Source organism: Pinus tabuliformis, chromosome 7 (genome assembly GCF_031772625.1).
Source record: "Pinus tabuliformis cultivar Carrire ecotype Pingquan chromosome 7, CPIR1, whole genome shotgun sequence".
Lineage (NCBI taxonomy): Eukaryota > Viridiplantae > Streptophyta > Pinopsida > Pinales > Pinaceae > Pinus > Pinus tabuliformis.
The window spans coordinates 1,897,297,360-1,897,322,251 of NC_142293.1; the positions used below are offsets into that span (position 1 = coordinate 1,897,297,360).

Here is a 24,892-nt window from a genome sequence, read left to right on the forward strand (position 1 = left end):
CCTACCCCTCATCACCTATAGTCCTCCTGACTACAGCTCGATGTCTCCTCACTTCTTCTGAAGTGTCACATGAGCACTCACGGCACAATGAACAGAAAGGATCCTGGCCTTCCAGATGACAAAGTTGGATGCCTCATCCAACCGGTCCTGATCCCTCAACCCATTCATGGCCATCTTTCTGCTCTTCTTGTTGACTCCTCCGAGTCTCTCTACTTCCTGCCTGGAAGTTCTCTGTTTGACTCGTGTTGAGTCTACTTCCCATCTAGAAGTTCTCGATTCAGCTCCTGCTAAGTCTCTCTACTTCCCGTCTAGAAGTTCTCGGTTCGACTCCTATTGAGTCTCTCCACTTCCTTTCTAGAAGTTCTCGGTTTGACTCCTGCTGAGTCTCTCTACTTCATGTCTGGAAGTTCTTCTGGACTACCTCTGAGTCTCGATTTCCCACCTGGAAGGATGGGAAATCCTTCGGCCAACGTCAAGTTGCCCCTCTCTGATCGTCTATGCAACAGCAACACTGATCTGGATTCCTTGGCTAAAATCCACCTCCGCAGCAACTCCCTCTACCTTGGCCTTGCCTTGTTAGGTATTGTTCTGACTACAATACCCCACTAGCTCCACTCTGCAACTTACCCACACAGCCTCCTAAACCCCAGCAAACTGAAGGTTAGAGCTCCTCGGCTTTGCGCAATCCCAGCATCAGCAAATTAGCCTCATCAACCAAATGCGTCAGCACTCCTGGCCTCTGTGTGGCTCTACGTGAGCCTGCTTTTGCCTCCCTCAACCTTTATGTTGCCTCTTCCTGGCTCAATCTTGATGACGCAGGCACTGCATCACCCCTTCCCTACTGCTAGTCTGCTAGGAACAACTTCTGTCACTCAGGACAGTTGTTCTCTGTTGCTGCTGCTCTATTCAGTTGATGTCCTCAGTTCTCCTGTGATTTGCAACCACACTCTAATACCATGTTGGAATTTCTAAGTCTAACCTGTTAGAAACCCTTCATGTACTTTCTGATTTATTCCTACCTACTTGTTCTGTTAATTAACAAGTTATTTACCATGTAAATACTGGAAATAAATACAAGGACATGCTCAACACATTACAGATCATCAACTGAAGGAAGCAAAACAAGAACATAAGTGACACTGTTGTTTTTGGACCAATGTCCCTGGAAAAACCCAATGCGGGAAAACTGGTGCAGCTATCTCAGGGTTTGATTTATTAAGCATTTTCAGAATACAATTTGGGTGCCAAATCCGGCTCACCCAACAAAGAAAAATCTCAGCAATAGCACCTCTCAATCTGAGACAGATGTTCCGGCTGAAACCCCGTACAAACACTCCGGCAGCTCCTCAGCTCCAATCTACCCACGAAAATCCCCAGCATCAGCCTCTAGGGACTACGTCACCTCTCCCGGCAGTTCTGATTTGTTAATTTTAGGTATGTTCTATGCTAGAGCAATTTATTTAATTTCCTTTCCATATTAGCAATCACATCAGCATAAAGTAAACTGCAAATAGAACATAAATATAAATCGCAGAAGACAAGCCAAGACAAGAGGACACAAGATGTGGTGCAAGCCAGGGACAAACCCCACAATGTGTGGGGAAACCCTTGATCAATTCTTCTTTTATGTTCTTCAAAGTTCAGCAGAGAAAGAGAGAGAGAGAGAGAGTACATTTACAACAGAAGTCAACACTTTGACTTATCTAGATCTAGCATAGATCATTTCTTATAACGATGAGATCAGTTGAAGACATTCCGCTTCAACTGATTCTCCAAGGTGACTCCTTCACCTATCATCGTTCAGCATCTCGTCCATTTGCTCCACCTTACTGTGTAGCACCATCATGCTGCATCATGCATCATCATGTTGCTCATGATCTCATACATCATGCTGCCCATGCACATGCTGCCCATGATCTCATACATCACGCTGCCCATGCACATGCTGCCTATGATCTCATCTATCATGCTGCCCATGATCTCATACATCATGCTGCCCTTACATCATGTCAATGGTACCCAATACTACACTGTAAAATCTGCACTGATGAAGGCTTATGATCACCCAATCAAGCCTCCAAATTTGCTCCCACGGGCGGCCCAACAATCTGATCCAAAACTGGTCAACTTCCTTGACCCAACACAACGCACAAATTGTTGTTCGAATCTGATTTCACTGTTGTTCCTAACTGTGACTAGTTAGGGCATCCATATGTTGCAATAGCCCTTAACCAAGTCACCAAACAGCCTTCAAAACTGCGGCCTACCCTTGTATAAGTCCTATGCCTCCACGTTGTTGATTAAGGCTCAATCGAGACCCAAAACAATTCCACGCAATGCCTTTTCTGTGGGGTTAGGGCCTGCAGCCTACCACAAGTGGCTTCCTGTAACCACAGCCTGTTGAAACAGAGTTTCCAGCCCACACATAATATTCAAAACAACCCAGAATTTGTCTCCTTTATTGTGGCCTTTCTGCTGGTTAATTTTCACTCCAAAACAGTCATAAGAGTGACCTAAACGTCCCTTCTTCCTTCACTGGAAATGCCCTTACTTTGACTGCAGCTAGGGTAAGGCTAGATCAGCCTCTAGAACAGCGTATTCTCCTCTAGATCTCTCTATCCACAAAACCCAACCAAGTGGAGAGAGATCACAAGAGATGTGTCTCCAAATGTCTTCAAATCCTCTTCTATTTACACTAAAAACGAAGAGGTTGAATAGACATGACGTTTGGGCTTCTAGAGCCTACATAAGATGCTGGTCGGCTTGATAATAATTCCATAATCAAAATAAATTCATATCTCCATAAATACTTATCGGAATCGGATGATCTTTAGATCAATCCTACACCTCTCGACGAGAGGGATCCAATAAAAATATCAGCTGCCATAAATAAGATGACCCACATGGAGTTTAGCCCTAGTTGCCAATTTTAACACTCCCTCTCAACTAGGGAAAACTCCATCTGCTGATCCATATGCCCGGCTGTACTATCTCTACCATCAGTGCCCTACACTGCTCTGCTCAGCTCTGTTGGCTCTGCTCTGCTCTATTGGCTCTGCTCAGCTCTGTTGGCTCTGTTGGCTCTACTCTGCTCCGCTGGCTCTGCTGGCTCTACTCAGCTCTACTAGCTTTGCTATGCTCTGCTCAGCTCTGCTGGCTCTGCTCTGCTCAGCTCTGATGGCTCTGTTGAACCATGAAGAAGAGAATTGATCGAGAATGAGTCATACCATTCTCCACTGACCCGAAGTCAGTCTCAAAGTGCGTACCACTGGTCCCAGACCAGTCTCAACCGACCCAAAGTTAGCATCATAGTGGGTACCACTCCTACCACTGGTCCTAGACCAGTATGATCAGTCTCAGAGTGTGTACCACTAGTCCTAGACCAGTCTCAACCAACCCAAAGTCAACGTCATAGTATGTAACACTCACTGATCCCAAACCAGTCCTCCACTGACCCGAAGTCAGTGGCAGAGTATGTACCACTGGTCCCAAACCAGTCTCAACCGACCCGAAGTCAGCGTCATAGTATGTACCACTCTCACTAGTCTGAGACCAGTCCTACACTGACATGAAGTCAGTCTCAGAGTATGTACCACTGGTCCCAGACCAGTCTCGCAGGCTCAGAGAGTGTACCACTGGTCCCAGACCAGTCTCAACCGACCCGAAGTCAACGTCATATTATGTACCACTCTCACTGGTCCCAGACCTGTCCTACACTGACACAAAGTTAGTCTCATAGTATGTACCACTGGTCCCACACCAGTCTCAACCAATTGGAAGTCAGCGTCATAGTAGGTACAACTCCTACAACTAGTCCCAAACCAGTATCATTGATCCCAGATCAATGAAGGTCATCCTAGCCTAGGGAGTACGATAGATACAGCTATGCGTCCATCGGTACAAATATGGTCCCTATCCTCATTTCCTTGCTCATTGATCAGATGAGAGGTACTTCCCATGAGTCCCAGACTACATGGGTAGGATGCCTCGAGAGGAGAACTAATCAATCATGTCCTCACAGGAGAACTAATCATCCTGCTGCACAATCGCCATTGAGAACACATCATCCAGGCCTCACAGGAGAGCTAATCACCCTGCTACATAATCGTCATGGAGAACACATCATCTAGACCTCACAAGAGAACTAATCATCCTGCTACACAATCGTCATGGAGAACACATCATCTAGACCTCACAGGAGAACTAAGCATCCTGCTACACAGGAGAGTGAATCATCCTGCCCCACAAGAGAGTGAATCATCTTGTCCCACAAGAGAGCGAATCATCTTGTTCACAAGAGAGCGAATCATCCTATCCACAGGAGAGCGAATCATCATGTCCCACAAGAGAGCGAATCATCATGTCCCAGTGTGCACCACCAGGGAAGGGTGAGTCACCCTGTGGTCGTACGTTGCTTCAGCAAGAACCGCAAGCCTCCAGAGCTCCCAGAGCTCAATGTATGCGACATGAGGACCCTTTACATAGGTCTCTCGATGACTCCAAGTCGTTCGGGAAAATCACAAATTTGATCTTTCCCCGGGGCTCTGACAAAGTGTAGCGACCTGTACATCATCTCAATGCGATGGAGCCTCCTTGCTCATCGACTTACCATATCCCAAATAAGGCAGTATCTAATGTCTATCTGCTGGACCAATCATCGAATACGAGATTCCTCTATAATCGAATGCCACCTTTGGTTGTCATAGAGAATCACAGTGGTATTCATCATGTGTACAATCAGCTCACTTAAGAGCTTCCACAACCAGGCAGCTTCATACAAGGTCATACTCGTAGTTATGTATCCGGTCTCTGCGGTGCTTATAGCAACCGAATTCTGCTTCTTGCTTATCCATGATATCGAAGCAGAATCCAAAGAGAAACAGCACTAAGAAGTGCTCCAGTGGTCCTCCACACTGCCTGCCCAATCAACATTCGAATAATCATGCAGTTTCATATTTCCAGCAATGTATTTCAATCCATGAGAGATTGTGCCCTGAAGACATCTCAGAAGATTCTTGGCATCAATCTAGTGAGGCTCAACCAAATATGAGTTCACCATAATAACTGCAAACACATGTCCGGAATCCAACTCCCTCTTACTTCTGCAAGTGAGAGGGTTTGTAAGGTGCTGGCATGACAGGTCTATCATCCACAAGAGTTGGATGGCTTGGATTCATTTCATTCCTAGTGAATCTCAGCGTTATGAGACAGTTTTTGATCCTCTCATACTATGTCCGTGGTGTTTAGCTTCAAGCCATAGAGGGCTTTCTTCCACCTGCATATGTGAGATTCCTGATTATCAATCTCAAGCTCCTCGGGTTGTTCCATACCTGTGGACCTGCTACATGAGGGGAATGGTTCCCTTGTAAAATTTTCCTTCGGTACATCTCAGACATGTACTTTCATGCTCCTTTTGAATTCAGGCTTCCTTGTCACCATCTGACTCACAAACCTCCGATGCTATGTGTCAATGGACATGGTCCCAAGTGGACTTCCTGCAATTTGATACAACCCTAAACTCAAAAACATCTTTGAAAATTCTATTTCCAAACACGTACCTTTCCATCGATGAGTGCCACCTTTGACTTCCATTTCCAAGATGGACACCAAGTTCTTCTAATGATCAGGTACATAAAAGTGATGTTGGGGTTCCTTACTTTCTTTGAAGAGTCGACCATTTCCTTGATGACCTGCATTACCAGTCATTCCCTGGAATGATTGTTATCTTCATCAAGAGATGTGTCTCTGCCATTCGGACACTCCTTCGCATAACAGCCGAACTTATTGCAACCAAGGCATTTGCCTTTCCTTCCACCCTTAGATCTGGACTTCCTAATGAAGTGATCTTTAGATGGGCCATCAAAAACTTCCGCTATGCCATTCTGATAATATGCTCTGCTTCGACATCACCCTTTGTGAACTTAGAAGCAAGATGTGGAACCCATTGATCCTTTTGTCTTGTCCCTATTGTCTTTGGTGATTGCTCTTTCACTCTTTCCTAGGCATTGTCTTCACCTCAACTCTGATACCATGTTAATTTTAGGTATGTTTTATGCTAGAGCAATTTATTTAATTTCTTTTCCATATTAGCAATCACATCAACATAAAGTAAACTGCAGATAGAACATAAACATAAATCGTAGAAGACAAGCCAAGCAAGAGTACACAAGATGTGGCGCAAGCCAGGGACAAACCCCACAATGTGTGGGGAAACCCTTGATCAATTCTTCTTTTATGTTCTTCAAAGTTCAACAAAGAAAGAGAGAGAGAGAGATAGTACATTTACAACAGAAGTCAACACTTTGACTTATCTAGATCTAGCATAGATCATTTATTATAACGATGAGATCAGTTGAAGACATTCTGCTTCAACTGATTCTCCAAGGTGACTCCTTCAACTATCATCGTTCCACATCTCGTGCATTTGTTGCACCTTACTATGTAGCACCATCACACTGCATCATGCATCATCATGCTACTCATGATCTCATACATCACGCTGCCCATGCATATGCTGCCCATGATCTCATACATCATGCTGCCCTTGCATCATGTTGCCCATGATCTCATCTATCATGCTGCCCATTCATCATGCTGCTCATGATCTCATAATCATGCTGCCCTTACATCATGTCAATGGTACCCAATACTACACTGTAAAATCTGCACTAATGAAGGCTTACGATCACCCAATCAAGCCTCCAAATTTGCTCCCCAGACGGCCCAACAATCTGATCCAAAACTGGTCAACTTCCTCGACCCAACACAAGGCACAAATTGTTGTTCCAATCTGTTTTCGCTGTTGTTCCTAACTATGACTGGTTAGGGCATCCATATGCTGCAACATCCCTTAACCAAGTCACCAAACAGCCTTCAAAACTGCTGCCTACCCTTGTATAAGTCCTCTGCCTCCACGCTGTTGATTAGGGGTCAATCTAGCCCCAAAACAGTTCCACGCAATGCCTTTTCTGTGGGGTTAGGGGCTGCGGCCTACCACAGGTGGCTTCCTGTACCCACAGCCTGTTGAAACAGAGTTTCCAGCCCACACATAATATTCAAAACAGCCCAGAATTTGCCTTCTTTACTGTGGCCTTTCTGCTGGTTAATTTTCACTCCAAAACAGTCATAGGAGTGACCTAAATGTCCCTTCTTCCTTCACTAGAAATGCCCTTACTTTGACTGCAGCTAGGGTAAGGCTAGATCAGCCCCTAAAACAACGTATTCTCCTCTAGATCTCTCTGTCCACAAAACCCAAACACGTGGAGAGAGATCACAAGAGATGTGTCTCCAAATGTCTTCAAGTCCTCTTCTATTTATACTTAAAAAGAAGAGGTTGAATAGACATGATGTTTGGGCTTCTAGAGCCTACATAAGATGTTGGTTGGCTTGATAATAATTCCATAATCAAAATAAATTCATATCTCCATAAATACTTATCGAAATCGGATGATCTTTAGATCAATCCTACACTTCTCGACGAGAGGGATCGAATAAAAATATCAGATGCCATAAATAAGATGACCCACATGGAGTTTGGCCCTAGTTGCCAATATTAACACGATTGTTCCCGGCAGTTCCAACTTCTGCCCTCTGTGTCAACTTTCCCGGCGGTTCTGGCAGTTCCAGTTGTTCCCAGCAGTTCTGGCTTCTACCCTCTACGTCAGTTTTCCTAGATACTGCGCTGATCCTCCCAGAACTATCTCTGCCTCTCTGCTTATGTATTCACTGCCCCTCAACTGTAACTTTGATCACTCTCTCGACTTTCTCAGCAAACCCTGCCCCAGAAAGTCGAAATCCTGATCAACTCGGTGTGTTCTCTAAGTGACTCTCAACCCTCCTCTTATACTTTTCTCGTTGACAAATCAACGACCGAGATTAAGTCCCTAATCAACGACTAAGATTAGATCTGGCTTGATCCATAACTTTTGGACGATTCTAACACAGTTTTCTATTAATTCACATTAATATTTTAATTTCCTTAAGTTTAGACTTACGGACTCCATTTAAAATCTTAATTATTTTAAGAATCTGCCCAAATTGTTTAAAATCTGCCCAAACCCTTTATGGGTATTGGAGATCTCATGTGCCTTAGCCTCTCCACCAATTTTCTTGGCTAGAGCACATCCGATGCTACCCCAAATCAACATTAACTTGTTAAAATGTGAAAAGTAGTTGTAACAAGAAATGTCGAAGCAACTTAACCACAAAGAATCAATGATTGAAAAAGAAACAATAACAGGTCTTGTTAAAATAAAGAAGGCATCCACTGTAAAAATCCATAGGGACCCATTACACATCCAAACAAAATCTTATCAACCAACATGTTATTAGAAGTATCAAAAGATGAGGTTTCCAAAACTAAGATACAAGAGACAAGGATGCCTTATCATCATCCAAATTATAAAATCATTGTATTGTTCAATAAGCTAATTGATCTCATTTTGATAAAATTATCTCTTCACTTCACCTTTGAGCTTCGTCATTGTAGCTCAATCCCATGAAGTGCCCATGGAGTGGAATAATGATGCTCTGCAAGTAATAGGAGTCCCATGGCTCTCAATGTTTCACCTGTAGGGCTTAGGCCCCAGTTAAGTTGCCCAACCAATGATGAAACCACCTACCAATCACACATAATGTCCAGCGCTACATCTTCACCATTAGGTACAATAATTCATTAGCGCATCTAAGTGAACCAAGCTTGTTAATCAAGGGCACATTGAGACTTCATATGGGGCTTCTCTCCCAAATATGGGGATTTAATCTTGAAGTAGTGTTACCTCTTGTTATCTCTCAAACTAGCAGGGGGGCTAAGGGGGATCCCTATAGGGAAAATGCTACGCCAAGGAAAAAAAATGGAGACTTAATCCACTACCACCTCAGCTAAAGCTCCCTTCTATTTATGGAGTTTCACAGATGGGTGTGTTGATTTGGGTAACATTGGATGTGCTCTAAGCCTCAAATTTTGCAGGGAGGCTTTTGCACATGTGCTCCTAAGAACGCAGAAAGTGTTTTGCGAAATTCCACCCAGAAGTGATTTTATTAAAATAATTAACATTTTTGATGGGGTTTCTAAGTCTAAACTTAGGAAAACTAAAATATTAATGGGTATTAATCTAATTAGGGGTGAAACTTCTAGAAAAAGACACGGATCAAGCCAAAATGATTTGAGCCTTTGATTAAGATTTAATCTAGGCCATTACAAGAAGATATAACAAGGGGCTTTAGGGTCATTTGGAAAATACACTAAGAGATCAAGGAAATCAATTTTCTGAAGCGAGAATTTCTCAAGAGCAAAATTGATTGAGGAGATTTCTTGCATCAGAGGGGCAAGGATAGCTTCTGGAGAGAGAATGATTTTTCGCAGCTGGAGAATCATCAACAGAGAGAGGCAGAAGGCAACCCAGCAGTGGCAGCACTGAGATAGAGGGGTTGGTGCAGAGCCATGCAAAGGCAGCACAGAAGCCAGTGAGGAGTCCAAAATTTGCAGAGGAATTCGATTTTCAGATGCGGGGAGCCAGGGTGTGAGACTGGGAGGCAGAATTTGAATCTCCTAGGCAGCAGATCGACCAGCGAGAGAAGTGACGCAGCACCCAGACAGTTTGACGTTGGGTTGACGTAGACACTGCGGAGAGGCAGCATAGACGCAGCGAAAAAAGTCAGGGGGCAATCAGATTGGGGCTGGATAAGCTAGGATTTCCAGTGATAGTATGAGGTAACCTCACAAGTCTTTCTGCCAGTATTTCTCTCTGTAACTGAATAACCCTGTGAGGTATTCAAAGACATATTCAGAATTTTCTATTGCTTAATTATAATAAACCCTCAGAGTTGTTGCACCAGTTTTCCTGCATTGGGTTTTTCCAAGGACTATTGTCAAAAGATAAAGGTGTCCTGTGTGTTTCTATTTTCCTTGCTTAGTTTCTATGTTTCATAATCATACTTAATGTGGTGTAGGTTGCTTCTATAATTTACTTCAATGTTTCAAGAAGAAGTCTGAAATAAGCTTGTAATGTAATTTACAATCTAGGTGAAGTAGATTCAGTTAGTTGCAATAGGATTCCTGAGATTGTTAGAGCTAGCGATTTTCAAATGGTATCAAAGTTGTTGATGTGAAACAGGGTAGAGCATATCTAGCATTAAAGCAAGGGCCAACTTGCTGCAGCAAGCAGCAGTTCGAATACCCTGAGGGATTGTGCAGTTCTAGCCAGGAGGGCTATATTTTCATGTGTGACTGTCTTTGAGTGAGCTAACACAGAGGTAAGACTATCGGATCAAGAATTTGCCGATGCAAAGGGAACCACGCAAAGCTTCAGTGCAGAGCTAGAGGGATGCAATTTTCGGCAAGCTAAGTGTTGGGCAAAAAAGATGTTGGAACAAGGAATCAAATTGCATAGTGAGGGAATACTTCCTCAGAGATTTCTTGCCGAGGAAATCAATATTTCTCATTTGTTGAGCAACAGAGGAGTAGCAAACTTACCAGCTCCATCAGGGAGTGTGTAAGGCAACATAGGAGCTACGCAATAGGGAGAAAGAGGAAGTTGTTCGACAATTTTTGAAGGATATGTGAACCAGTGACTTGAGGGATCAGGACAAGATGGACAGGGCTTCTAACTATGTCATCTAGAACACTAGAATGTCTTTCCTTCTAGATCAGCATGCCCTCAAGACGTATGTTGATAATGTGGTAGTTGTCCCTGCGGATGCAGATCCGCTGAAAAAGTACAGCGCTGAGATGACTAAGGTGAAAAGGATGATCCTTGATGCAATCAAGGATCACGTGGTGTGCCACGTTGCTAGCAAAGGAACTACTAAAGAGATGTTGTATGCCTTGGCCACATTGTATCGGGGATCTTCTGAGAAGCGAAAGATGTACTTAGAACAGAAGCTGCGATCTACTCAGATGCAGAAGGGAGAACATGTGGATCCATTCCTCACAAAACTAAAGGAGACCCGTGATGAGTTGTCGGCTGCGTGGCACACACCTCAGGATTCAAAGTTAGTGAGACTAGCTCTAAATTTCGTTGCAGATGAATGACAAGTCTTTGTCCAAAGTATCCTGGGCAGAGCAGCATTGCCAAATTGGGACGAGATGTGGGCAACTCTGAAACAAGAAGAGTTGAGGAGAGACCTGCTCAAGGTCAAACTTGACAGGAGCAGCAGCAACAGTGGGTCAAAGCCCAAAGTAGAGGAGGAGGATAACACAGCCCTTGCATCGAAGGGACAACAGGGGCAACAGAGATGAAAGAAGGACGTCTCCAAGGTGAAATGTTTCAAATGTGGCGAGATGGGCCACTATGCATCCCAATGTCCTTTGAAGAAAAAGGACAAGGATGAGAAGCATGATCCTAAGGTTGCAGCCGCAAAGATTGAACAAGACGACGAGTTCGCCATGACAGCCAAATTACCTCCAGGAGGGAGGTGGGCTAATATACAACTGTAGTTCGATAGAGCTACAGATGGGCAAGGTCCTTCAGGTGCCCACCTCTTGGATCATCACCTTGCTACGGGAGCCCATGATCAATAGTAGCAGGATGGAGGAATTTTTAGTGGGTGCCATGGAGTGTTGATTCGACAAATGCAGTAGTTAGCAACGCCAAAACTTGAGCAGTGCAAAGCAAACAGGCAGCAGTGCGTGGAGGCATAGTGCAGAGCTTCAACAGCACAGTGGCTTCAGAAAACAGTGTGGGACTAGCAACAGTCAGGCTTTCAGCACCAAGCAGTACCCATTGGATACTTGTCCAAATTTTTGGGTGTTTTAAGTTGCTTCTCTCAGCAACTGGGTTGTAGTATGGATGCAGTGTTAGCAGTGGCGGTGTTAGCAGTGGCAGTGCTAGCAACATAGCAGATGCAACATTTGAGAGGGAGCTACAGTATAGATGTAGCATTGGCAGTGGCAATGTCAAAGGCAGCAGTACAGTAATAATAGCAGCGCAGTAGTTAGTGAACAACATGCCAGACATCAGCGGCGCAAAGGACGATGCTTCAAAGTCAGAGCAATATGCAATAGCAGTGTATTGCTAGAGCACATTACTCGCTAAGAGGGAGTGTTGATTCGAAGTAGCATCGGATGTGCTCTAAGCCTCAAATTTCGCAAGGAGGCTTCGGCACATGTATTCCAAAGAACCTAGAAAGCGTTTTGGAAATTCCACCCAGAAGTGATTTTATTAAAATAATTAATACTTTTAATGCAGTTCCTAAATCTAAACTTTGGAAAATTAAAATAGTAATGGGTATTAATCTAATCAGGATGAAACTTCTAGAAAAAGACGCGGATCAAGCCAAAACGATCTCAGCCTTTGATTAAGATTTAATCTAGGTCGTTGGTTGTCCAACAGGAAGATATAAGAAGGGGCTTGAGGGTCATTTAGAAAATACACTGAGAGATCAAGGAAATCGATTTTCTGGAGTGAGAAGTTCTCAAGAGGAAAATTGATTGAGGAGATTTCTTGCAGCAGAGGGGTAGGGATAGCTTCCGAGGAGAGAGTGATTTTTCTCAATCAGAGAATCATCAACAGAGAGAGGCAAAAGGTAATCCAACAGTGGCAGCGCTGAGCCAGAGGGGTTGACGCAAAGCGACGCAGAGGCAACGTAGAGCTAGTGAGGAGTCTGAAATTTGCCGAGGAATTCGATTTTCAAGAGTCGAGAGTGGGGTGTGAGACCAGGAGGTAGAATTCAAATCTCCTAGGCAGCATATCGACCAGCCAGATAAGTGACGCAACACCTAGAGAGCTTGACACTGGGCTAACACAGACACTGTGCAGAGGCAGCCAGAAAACCAGGGGGGCAGTCAGTTTGGGGCTGGATCAGCCAAGATTTCCAATGATAGTGTGAGGTAACCTCACAAGTCTTTCTACCAGTATTTATCTCTATAATTGAATAACCCTGTGAGGTATTCAAAGATGTATTCAAAATTTGCTACTGCTTAATAATAATAAACCCTCAGAGTTGTTGCATCGATTTTAGTGCATTGGGTTTTTCCGGGGACTATTGTCCAAAAATAACGGTGTCCTATGTGTTTCTATTTTCTTTACTCAGTTTCTATGTTTCAAAATCATATGTAATTTGGTGTAGGTTGCTTCAGTAATTTATTTCAATGTTTCAAGAATAAATCTGGAATAAGCTTGTAATGTAATTTACAATCTAGGTGAAGTAGACTCCATTGGTTATAGTAGGATTCCTGAGATTGTTAGATCTAGGAATTTTCACAAGGTGGAGACTCGGTATGTATGGGGTCACCAATGAAGGATAAGTCAATGGATATGAGTGACCCAAATGAACCCTTTCCCAGAAGAGTTTGAAGGATGGAGCTTGTTTGCTCTCTAAGCAAGGTACTCTGTGTTCTAGGGGAAGGAAGAGAGGATTCGAGGGTTAGGTTTATGGGGTAAGACTTGTGAAGGAGTTCCCCAACCCCTAAAATCCTTGCTAGAATTGGTATCTTGGATGGTTCTTGAAGAATGATCTTTCAAAGGAGCGAAACCACATGGGGCCAAGTGGACATGAAATTAGGTCAAGGGGATGGAATTGATCAACCAAGGGTGTGCTTGAACTAATTCAGGGGGAGAAGGGATTAAAGGAGAAATTGTCTTTGAATTCGATGCAATAATCCCAATGAGGTCACTAGCCAAGGGAAACCTAGGGCAAGAAATAGTCCTCGAGGTAGGGCTTGCAATATCTTGAGATCTCACCGTCGGATTTGTTTCAAATTTGGAGGGCCTCTAGAGAAAACCCCAACACAGTTGTGGACCAAAAACAGAGGTATTTGGATGGCTAGATTGTGAGATAAGTGATGCCCTAGGTGACCTATGTAGGCTCGGCGTAGAAAGAAAGGGAGAAGGTGAGAAAAATATGCTTTAAGGTGATCACCTAAGGAAGACCAGTGCCTATTCCTTTGGGAGAAATGGAGTCAAGAAGATTCCAATGATTAGGATGGCTTCATTCAGTCAAGGACGCCTCTAGACAATTTTGCATGACAATTAGGGCATGAGGAAAATTGCTTCTAGGTATTTATACTTCAGTGTGCAATACGTGATGACTTATCAAGATAAATTTCAATGAAATATCTCTAGGAACATTCACTTATTTGAACATGGCCCATAACATGATGCAACGCTAATAAAAGACAAATTTATACCCTTTCACCAAGGAAAACCAGCAAAATTTCGGTCTAATATAGCGAAAATCCCAGCGTCATTTATGTGACATAGAAAAGAATGAAAAAATAGCATTAAAAGAGCACTTACATGTGAGAACAAGTATATCCAAGACAAAAATGAAGATATCCAAACATCAAAATTCATCCATCCAATTTTGTCCTCCACAAAGAATAGTGAAAATCTCTTAAGAGAGAATGATCAATCCAAGTGATGATGAGAGAATGAATTGCCTCTCATCTATTTATCCAATCTCTAATGAGTTTGATTTAGCTAATTAGGCCTAATTTAGACACTAGAATAAAATAATGTGCACAGTAACAACAACGTTTGGTGACAAGCCCACCAAATCGCTCAATAATACATGCGTAAGCCTCTCAAGAGGGTTGAATGATGAATAACATGTGTTGTTGGGCCTTAAAGGAGACCTAATGAAGTCCATAGGTGCCATAATGCAAAATAGGACTCCAAAGATAGTGGACAAGGAGTTGGCCCCTTGTTCTCCAAGCAATAAACTTGTGGTGCTCCCAAATGGGTGTGAGGGCACAAGGTCACCCTCATGGATCTCCAAACAAATTGAAGATGCTTGTAGATCGCCTGCAAGGGCTAGGATGATGGTGTAGATGATACCAAATCATCGTGCAAGTCCTCGATCATCTACCAAGTGTATTGTGTAAATATGGGGCCAGTTGGGCATGATGGATCACGTGCATCCTCTTCGTCCAATAAGTGAACCACAAGCAATCTCTGAATGGTTATGGGGATCCATGGAGTGTAATCTGTTGCTGTGGAGGCCCATGGCTCTCAACGTTCACCCTACATGTATCAACGTAACCCTCTGCAGGATTAAGACCCCATATAGGGAGACCAAACCCAAGATGGAAACCATCTGCAATCCTGCATAAGATCCAATGCATCCCCTAGACTTTCAGTATAAGAAGTCCTTAGAGAAATCAAGTAAATGAGCTCACCTAATCATGGACTACAGGTGGGGACTTCATAATGGCCTGCCCTTTCATAATGGGCTTCGAGATGTGCCAATGTCTCCTAAACTCTAAATGGGGTTAACCAATAATTCTATTAGATGGTTTCTACTTCTAAAGGGGATAATATAGTCAAGGTACATCCTTCAAAAAGTGGTGGCATGTGGAAAATACGTGAATGAAGTAGGGGATGAGAAGGGGTAGCCCTGGCTCACATGTTCGGGTACAAGGGTAGCTAATAAGAGGGAAGCTCGCACTTGGGTTTATACTGTATAGGAGGGAGAAACCATGGTACATGAGGTGCCCCGACCTTGACTTTTCCAACTTTCTTTGTATGTTTTTTTCCTTTTTATGATTTTCTCTGATTAACTGCTCGGGGCTCAAGGGGTAAGAGCATAATGTATAAGATAAAGTAGCGAATACCCCCTTTAAGGTGAGGCGGTTCATTTCCCACCAGGGGTTGGGACAATCATTGGTTCCTATATGATGAAAAGGGTTCATAGAAGCTGTAAGAACCAAGGTGATGGCCATGATGATGGGGTAGAGCTCATGTATTGGATTTTGCACACGTGCTAAATGTATTTGTCCTAGTCATCTTTCACATTTTGTGGTCAATTTTCCTTTTGAATGTGGCCATATATGCTTTTATCTTTCTTTTCAGTTGCATCAACCTCTAGGCTTCATTCAAGGCCATGACCCAAGGTGCAAGCAAGGGGAAGGGAAAGCTAACCCTATGCGAACCCAATGGAGGAATGTAGACACAAGTGGGAGAAGTGATGAATGGGGTAATAATGAATAGAAAAAGGGTAATATAAGAAGATAAGGGAGCAGGACTACGCAACTAAAATCGAGGCTTTCCATGAAATACCATCCCTGGAACCAAATGGTCAGTAAAAGAGATCCCACAGGACTAGAATCTAAGGTTAATTCCTAAAAGGGGTCTAGGGGACAAAAGCATAGACCTAGCCCTTTCTTTCCGCTGAATCCCCTCATTTATCCATGCCCAAAAGTATCCATGATAAGCAAACTACAATACTCAATTTCCAAATGACAAGGCGTGCCTTTAGATTCGGGAGGCCCACTTTCAAACATATGATCATGGCAGATGGGCAAGGAACCACATGGCTAGCTCAAGTGGCGGAGAAATGGCACAATGAACTAGTTGGTGGCTACAAGGGGCTACTAACTGCTAGCTGAGGACCATCCTAGAGAAAAAAAAAACTCTTAGGAATATAACCCACAAAATGGTGGGTAACAACTCCCTAGGTAGGAGTGGTTAATAAACAATCTTATTTGATGTTCCCATCCCCCATGGGGAAAGACATGTCCCTAGTAAATCCTTCAATTAATAGTGGCATATGAATAATGATGGGAAGAAATGGGGACAAAGGGGTCTCAACGCTGAATGTCATGGGTTCAAGAATAGCAATAATGAGGGAGGCCCACATATTGGGTGTATAGATGTGAGGACAGAGCAATCGTGGTTAAATCAATTACCTTAGCCTTTACTTTTCCACCTCTCTTTATTTGCCTTTTGGTTTTTCTTGATTTTCCTTTGTATTACTGCTCCAAGATCCAAGAAATGGGACCCTGTTGTGAATGATGTAAAGCATTAAGGTGGGGCAGTCCATCGCCCACCAGGGGTTGGGACATGCATGGATTCCTTTAATGATGTGATGGGCACTCATGGGCCCTAGGAACTGGGGCGATGCCATAATGATAAGGGCTAGAGCTCATGTTTGGATTTTTCCCACATGCTATATTAAATGTCCCAACCATATTTTGCATTTTATGGTTTTCTTACTCTTTTGTTTCTTGCTTTGTGGCCATGATATACATTTAACTTTATTTTTGTTGCATCAACCTCCGAGGCAACATTTCGTGGCTCGACACAAATATTTGGATAAGGGGAGGGAGTGTGTCAGTGACTTCTAGACCCAGTGGTCATGTGGACCTAGAGAAGGAAAATGATGAAACAGAGCTTGTAATGTGTGAAGGGTGGTGAAAAATGTGGAACGCGAAAACAGGACCACGCTGCCAAAATCGTGGTTTCCCAAGTAGTGTTCTTCCTAAAGACATGGGCCAATAGGGTAGGTCACACGGGACTAGGATTTAAGTTTAAACCCCCATTTAAGGTGAGGGAACAACACCACCGTCAAAGCCCTTCCTTCTTCTAAGTCACCCGCTAATCTATGCCCAAAATGCCCAAATGAAAACCAAGCATAAGCACCTGATTGCATAATGAAAAACAGACCTTTTCGGTCAGATTGCCCACATTCTAACATATTCTCTTGACAGATGGGCAAGAAAACATACAACGTATGTGGGCATCAAAGATAAAGTGGTACATCTATTAAGTTTAGGTATGTTCTATGCTTAGAGCAATTTATTTAAATTTTCACAGTAAGCTCAATATCTTTTCTAGATTAGCAACCACATCAGCATTAAAGTAAACTGCAGATAGAACATAAACATAAATCCCTGAACACAAGTCAAGACAAGAGGACACAAGATGTGGCGCTAGGCAGGGACAAACCCCAATGTGGGGAAACCCTTGATCAACTCTTCTTATATGTTCTTCAATAGTTTAGCAGAGAGAGAGAAAGAGATAGTATATTTACAACAAAATTCAACACTTCGACTTATAAGAGCATAGATCATCTCTAAAAAGATGACACGTGAGATCAGTTGAAGACATGTTGCTTCTACTAATTCTCTAAGGTGACTCCTTCACCTATCGTTGTCATGCATCTCGTCATCATGTTGCACCTCACCGTGTTGTACCATGCTGCACCCATCATCACAATGTTGGACCTTATGACCATGTTGTGCACATCATACTACTGCACCTTATGTTGCACTGTTGTCCCAGTGTTTGGCACTATTGTACTTTGTGCCACTGCTACACCATGTTGTCACTGTTGTCCCAGTGTTTAGCACAGTTGTACCTTGTGCCATTATTGCACCATGTTGTCACCCATGTGCTTGTTGCAACATAGCTTCTTTGTGTACTTGTTGCACCAAGTACCATACTTTTGTCCCAACGTGCTATACTATTGCAGCACTATGAACTTGCGGTTCCATACATCATGTTGCTGCAACATATCATATTGTTGCACCTCACCATTGTGTTGTGATACACTTCATCACTATACCCATCATCATGCTACAACATTCACCATAATGCTATCACATCATATCATATCATGTTGTTGTTTCCTGCATTGTTGGACAGTAATTTGGACAGCCTTCAAAATGTGGTCATGGACTGGTTAGGGCATCTATGACAGTCCCACTAGCCTTCACGCATCAGCTGCAACATCCCTACCAAGGCTACGGTCATCCTTCTTCAGCACTCCTACATCCCACGTTGCCTTGTCTTACCCCAGCTGACCTTCTACGCTCCTAACGCAGACCTATAGGTGTGATAGGGACCACAACTTGCTACAGCAAGCTTATCCCTTGCTGCAGTAGCCCTTTCCAAGGGTTATAGCCCAATAAAACTATGCCTTCGGCCCTCAAGACAGCTTGTGGCATCCATGATAGTCTCTTGGCCTCCACCAAAGTGTCACTACAGCTCCAGCAGTTAACACGGCCTCCATTGATGAACTCAGCCTCCTTCATGCTATCTTAGAATCTCCCTTTCTTGCTACGACTAGGGTTTAGGGCTACTGCATGTGGACTCTTTCTCCTCCATGTAGGGTGCTTAGGCTTCTTACCATGGTTGCATTAAAGGGCTTACGTTGTTGCCCTTCTTGTGATCCAGGTGGATGTTGGTGGCCACCCACCTATCCCATTTGGACCCCCACAACTGTCTCTTTCAGTTTTTCAGTTTCCTTAATTATAGCGCAGTTTACTATTTTTAGCAGTTTTTCAGGTCCTAAACTTCCGGAGCCGTTTTGAGGCCCTAAACGACGTTTTTTGGGAAATCTACTCCGCGACTTTATAACTAAAAAATCGTCTTTTCCGTCGTAGTCCTCGGAGAGATCTTTCCAACAGGCTATCATGTGCGTCAAACGGAGATCGTATGCCAAAGTTACGACCCCGGGAAGTTGATGTACCAATTTACCCAAACGGGGCCCATAGTTTGGCGTTTCATCTTCTAGGGTTAGGTTTTGGAATGTTAACGATTTTCAATTGTTTCTCAATAATAAATAGGCCTTCGAGCCTCATTGTAAAGACAGTTCGAAACAGTTCAGAGGCATGTAGCCGACGCATCTCTTCTCAGAGATAAGCTACCATCGCCATAGCTGGGTTATTTCTATTTGTAAGCATATTTCAGTATTCTCCATTAATGAAATGAAGTATTATTTCGGCTGCATCTCTGTTTTTATGGTTATCGCATCTCTGTATTTATGGTTATCTCTGTGATCTATTGTGTTCCTGCTTAAATCTGGATCATCTTGACTGCGTACTTCTTCATAGGGCAGGGTTAGGGCTTCCTTGTGGTTGAGATAAGGGTTTTCCTCCATGACAGCATAGAGCCTTCTAGGGTATCTCCTATGATAGTGTAGAACCTTTCTCCATTAGGGCAGCGTTGTCCCTTAGGATCTCTCCTCCCACCAAAACCCAAAGATAAGTAGAGAGGAAGAGACCCCGAGTGAGTGTGTCCAAATGACTTTCAAGGCACCTCTATTTATACTAAAACGTTGAGTACATGTGGGGTTTATTTGGTTGCTGGCCAATCTTGATGAATTGTCCACTAACACAAATAAATTCATATCTCCATGAATACTTATCAGAATTGGATGATCTTTAGATCAATCCTACACCTCTCGATGAGAGAGATCCAAGAAAAATATCAGTGGCCATTAATAAGATGAATCACATGGAGTTCGGCCCTCGTTGCCAATTTTAACACTCCCTTTCAACTAGGGAGAACTCCATCCGCTAATCCATATGTCTGACTCTACTATCTCTGCCATCAGTGCCTTGCACTGCTTTGCTCTACTGATCTCTGCTCTACTTTGCTGAGCTCTGCTCTGCTCTTCTCTGCTGAGCTCTGCTCTGCTCTTCTCTGCTAAGCTCTGCTCTGCTAAACCATGAAGAAGAAGAATTGATCGAGAATGTCTCATACCATTCTCTACTGACCCGAAGTCGGTTTTATTGATCCCAAATCAATATCACAAGAGAGTGTTTCAAACCACTCAACTGATCCCAGATCAATGGAGGTCATCCTAGCATAGGGAGTATGGTAGATACAACGATATGTCCATTGATAGTACTACTATGGTCCCTAACCCCATTTTCCTGCTCATTGATCAGATGAGAGGCACTTCCCATGAGTCCTAGACTGCATGGGTAGAATGCCTCGACAGGAGAACTAATCATCTTGTCCCTCAGTCGCCTCGGGGTATCACAAGGGAAGGCTGAGCCATTCAACCTGTACACAAAACACCATTAGGGGAGGATGAGTCACCCTATGATCGCGTGTTGCTCCAGTAATACCCCAAGCCCCCCGGAGCTCCCAGAGCTCAATGCATGCAACATGCAGGACCCTCATAAGAGGGTCTCTCAATGACTCCGAGTCATTTGGGAAAGTCACAAATTTGACCTTTCCCTAGGGCTTTGACAGAATGTCTGCGACCTGTACATCAATCTCAATGCGATGGAGCCTCCTCGCTCATCGACGTACCATATCCCTGATAAGGTAGTATTTGATGTTTATTTGCTGGAGCAATCATAGAATACAGGATTCCTCAACAATCGAATCCCCCCTGGTTGACACAGAAGATCACGATGGTATCCATCATGTGTACAAACATCTCACTGAAGAGCTTCCACAACCAGGCAGCTTCATACAAAATCATACTCGTAGATATGTATTCGGTCTCGGCAGTGCTTATAGCAACTGACTTCTGCTTCCTGCTCATCCATGACATCGAAGCAGAATCCAAAGAGAACTAGCACGCAGAAGCAGAATCCTCCACACTGCCTGCCTAGTCGGAATTTGAATAATCATGCATCTCCACACTTCCAGCAGTGTATCTCAGTTCATGAGAGATTGTGCCTCGAAGATATCTCAGAAGATTCTTGGCACCAATCCAATGAGGCTCAACCATATATGAGCTCATCATGCTAACTGCAAAACATATGTCTCAACAGAAGTTCACCAAGAACATCAATGCGAATGAGTTTATGAAACTCAGAGGCACTTCCCAAATTTTATCTCGCATCACTACCATATAACTTCTTGAAAGTTAAGATCCTCAAGATAGTCACGGGCTTGCAATTTATCGTTCCACATCCGGAATCCAACTCCCTCTTACTTCTGCAAATGAGAGGGTCTACACCTGTCAGAAATAGGTCGTCCTCAGAAGGTGCCAGTATGAGAGGTCTATCATCCACAACCTTTGAGCAATGGTTTGGATTGGTTTCACTCCTAGTGAATCTCAGATTCATCAAATAGCTATCAATTCTCTCATACTATGCCTGGGTGTTTTGCTTCAAGCCATAGTGAGCTTTCTTCCACCTGTATACATGAGATTCTTGAATCTCAAACTCCTTGGGTTGTTCCAAACCTATAGACCTATTACATGAGGGGAATGGTCCCCTTGTAAGATTTTCCTTCAGTACATCTCAGACATGTACCTTCATGCTCTTCTTGCTTTAGGCATCCCTCTCACCATCTAACTCATATCGGGTAGGGCCCCATAAGTAGACCACCGGTGTTATAGATGAGATATGTCAATTGACATGATCCCCAATGGACCATCCTACAACTTGATACAAATTGCTAACCCTGAAACCATGAGAAAAACCATCTTTGAAAATTCTATTTTCAAACACGTACCTTTCCATCGATGAATGCCACCTTGAAACCTTTGACTTCCATTGCTGAAATGGACACCAAGTTCTTCTTGCGATCAGGTACATAAAAGAGATTCTGTAAATGAATCTAGTTACCCTCATTTAATTGAAGGGTAGCATTTCCTACACCCTTTCCGTGATATGTGGCATCGATCCAAGTATTATCCCATGATTGTTTCCATCTCTTACCAAATTCGAGAGAGCACCCTTCTATCCAATGAAGTGCCTTGAAGCACTATAATCAATAAGCCAGATTTTGGAATCCTAAGGAGAGGGCCAATACAAGATAACACTTCTTTATCTTATCAGAAACAACATTTGATTCTTCATACCTAGGGTTCCTTGCTTTCTTTGAAGAGTCAGTCGTTTCCTTGATGACTTGCATTACTTGTCATTCCTCCGATCATTTAGGATATCCTCAGAATGATTGTTATCTTCATCACGTGATGTGTCCCTGCCATTCGGATACTCCTTTGCATAATGGCCGAGCTTATTAAAATCAAGGCATTTGCCTTTCCTTCCACCCTTAAATCGGACTTCCCAATAAAGTGATCTTTTAGGTAGGTCATGAGAAGCTTTCATTATGCCATTTTGATAATATTCTTTGCTTCGATTTCACCCTTGGTGAATTTGAAGAGGGATGAGGAATCCACTAATCCTTTTGTCCTTTCCCAACTGTCTTTGGTGATTGCTCTTTCACTAATGCTTGGACATTGTCTTCACCTCAACTCCGAACCATGTTAAGTTTAGGTATGTTCTATGCTTAGAGCAATTTATTTAAATTTTCACAGTTAGCTCAATATCTTTTCCAGATTAGCAATCACATCAGCATTAAAGTAAACTACAAATAAAACATAAACATAAATCTTTGAAGACAAGCCAAGACAAGAAGACACAAGATGTGGCGCTAACCAGGGACAAACACCAATGTGGGGAAACCCTTGATCAATTCTTCTTATATGTTCTTCAATAGTTCAACATAGAGAGAGAGAGCTAGTACATTTACAACAGAAGTCAACACTTTGATTTATAAGAGCATAAATCATCTCTAAGAAGATGATACGTGAGATCAGTTGAAGACATGTTGCTTCAACTGATTCTCCAAGGTGACTCCACCTATCGTTGTGCTACATCTCGTCATCATGCTGCACCTCACTGTGCTACACCATGTTGCACCCATCATCAGAATGCTAGACCTTATGACCATGTTGTACACATCATATTGTTGCACTGTTGTCCCAGTGTTTGGCATTGTTGTACTTTATGCCACTACTACACCATGCTATCACTGTTGTCCCAGTGTTTAGCACAGTTGTACCTTGTGCCACTACTGCACCATACTGTCACCCATGTGCTTGCTGCACCATAGCTACTTTGTGTACTTGCTGCACCAAGTACCATATTGTTGTCCCAATGTGCTATACTATTGCAGCACCATGAACTTGCGGTTGCATACATCATGTTGCTGCAACATATCATACTGCTGCACCTCACCATTGTGTTGTGATACACTTCATCACTATACCCATCATCATGCTACAGCACTCACCATAATGTTGTCACATCATATCATATCATATCATGTTGTTGTTTGCTGCATTGCTGGACAACATTTTGGACAGCCTTCACAATGTGGTCATGGACTAGTTATGGCATCTATGACAGCCAACCAACCTTAATGCATCAGCTGGAACATCCCTACCAAGGCTACAGTGATTCTTCTTCAGCACTCCTACATCCCACGTTGGCTTGTCATACCCTAGTTGGCCTTACGCCCTCCTAACGTAGACCTGTACGTGTGATAGGGACTGCGGCTTGCTACAGCAAGCCTATCCCTTGCTATAGTAGCCCTTTCCAAGGGTTATAGCCCCATAAAACTATGCCTTCAGCCCTCAAGAGAGCCTGCGGCATCCATGACAGTCTCTCGGCCTCCACCAAAGTGTCACTACAGCTCCAGCAGTTAATTCGGCCTCCATTGATGAACTCAACCTCCTTTACGTTGTCTTAGAATCTCCCTTTCTTGCTACGGCTAGGGTTTAGGGTTGTTTTAGGTGGACCCTTTCTCCTCCACGTAGGGTACTTAGGCTTCTTACCATGGCTGCGTTAGAGGGCATACATTGCTACCCTTCTTGAATGTGTACTTCTTCATATGACAGCGTTAGGCCTTCCTTATGGCTGAGATAAGGGTTGTCCTCCATGACAGCGTAGAGCCTTCTAGGGCATCTCCTATGATAGCATAGAACCTTTCTCCATTAGGGCAGCGTTTTCCCTTAGGATCTCTCCTCCCACCAAAACCCAAAGACAAGTAGAGAGGAACAGATCCCAAGTGAGTGTGTCCAAATGACTTTCAAGGCACCTCTATTTATACTAAAACGTTGAGCACATGTGGGGTTTATTTAGTCGCTAGCCGACCTTGATGAATTGTTTCATAACAAAAATAAATTCATATCTCCATGAATACTTATTGGAATTGGATGATCTTTAGATCAATCCTACACCTCTCGATGAGAGGGATCCAAGAAAAATATCAGCTGCCATTAATAAGATGACACACATGGAGTTTGGCCCTAGTTTCCAATTTTAACAACATCACATCAGCTACGAGGTGGCTCACAACAGTTGTTGGTTGTCGACTGGAAGAAGATGAATGGGAGAAAAAGATTTCCTAGATGTACCCAATTTTGGTGGGCAACAGAGCTTAGTCTCAACCATTGATGATCTTGATGGCTTTATGAATGAGTGTTGTGGAGCTGAGGTGGAGTGACCTAGCCCTCTACTTAGCATTTAAGGGGAGAAGTAAATTGTATAATCGTGTAATGTTATGACTACTCTATGCATCCTATTGTTCAACTCAAGGGTGGGTGTTGAAAATATTGCTGTAATTTATACATGTGACAATCACGCATTCATATCTATCATTGTGTTCTTGAGATTACGATTAAGGCCATAATT

At 43.2% G+C, this 24,892-nt stretch overlaps 1 protein-coding gene across 1 annotated transcript in view; it reads right to left on the bottom strand.

The window, feature by feature from the left end:
* Window positions 1–24,892, bottom strand: part of LOC149256052 (origin of replication complex subunit 3-like) — a 437,168-nt gene that overhangs the window by 129,942 nt on the left and 282,334 nt on the right. The window lies entirely within an intron of this gene.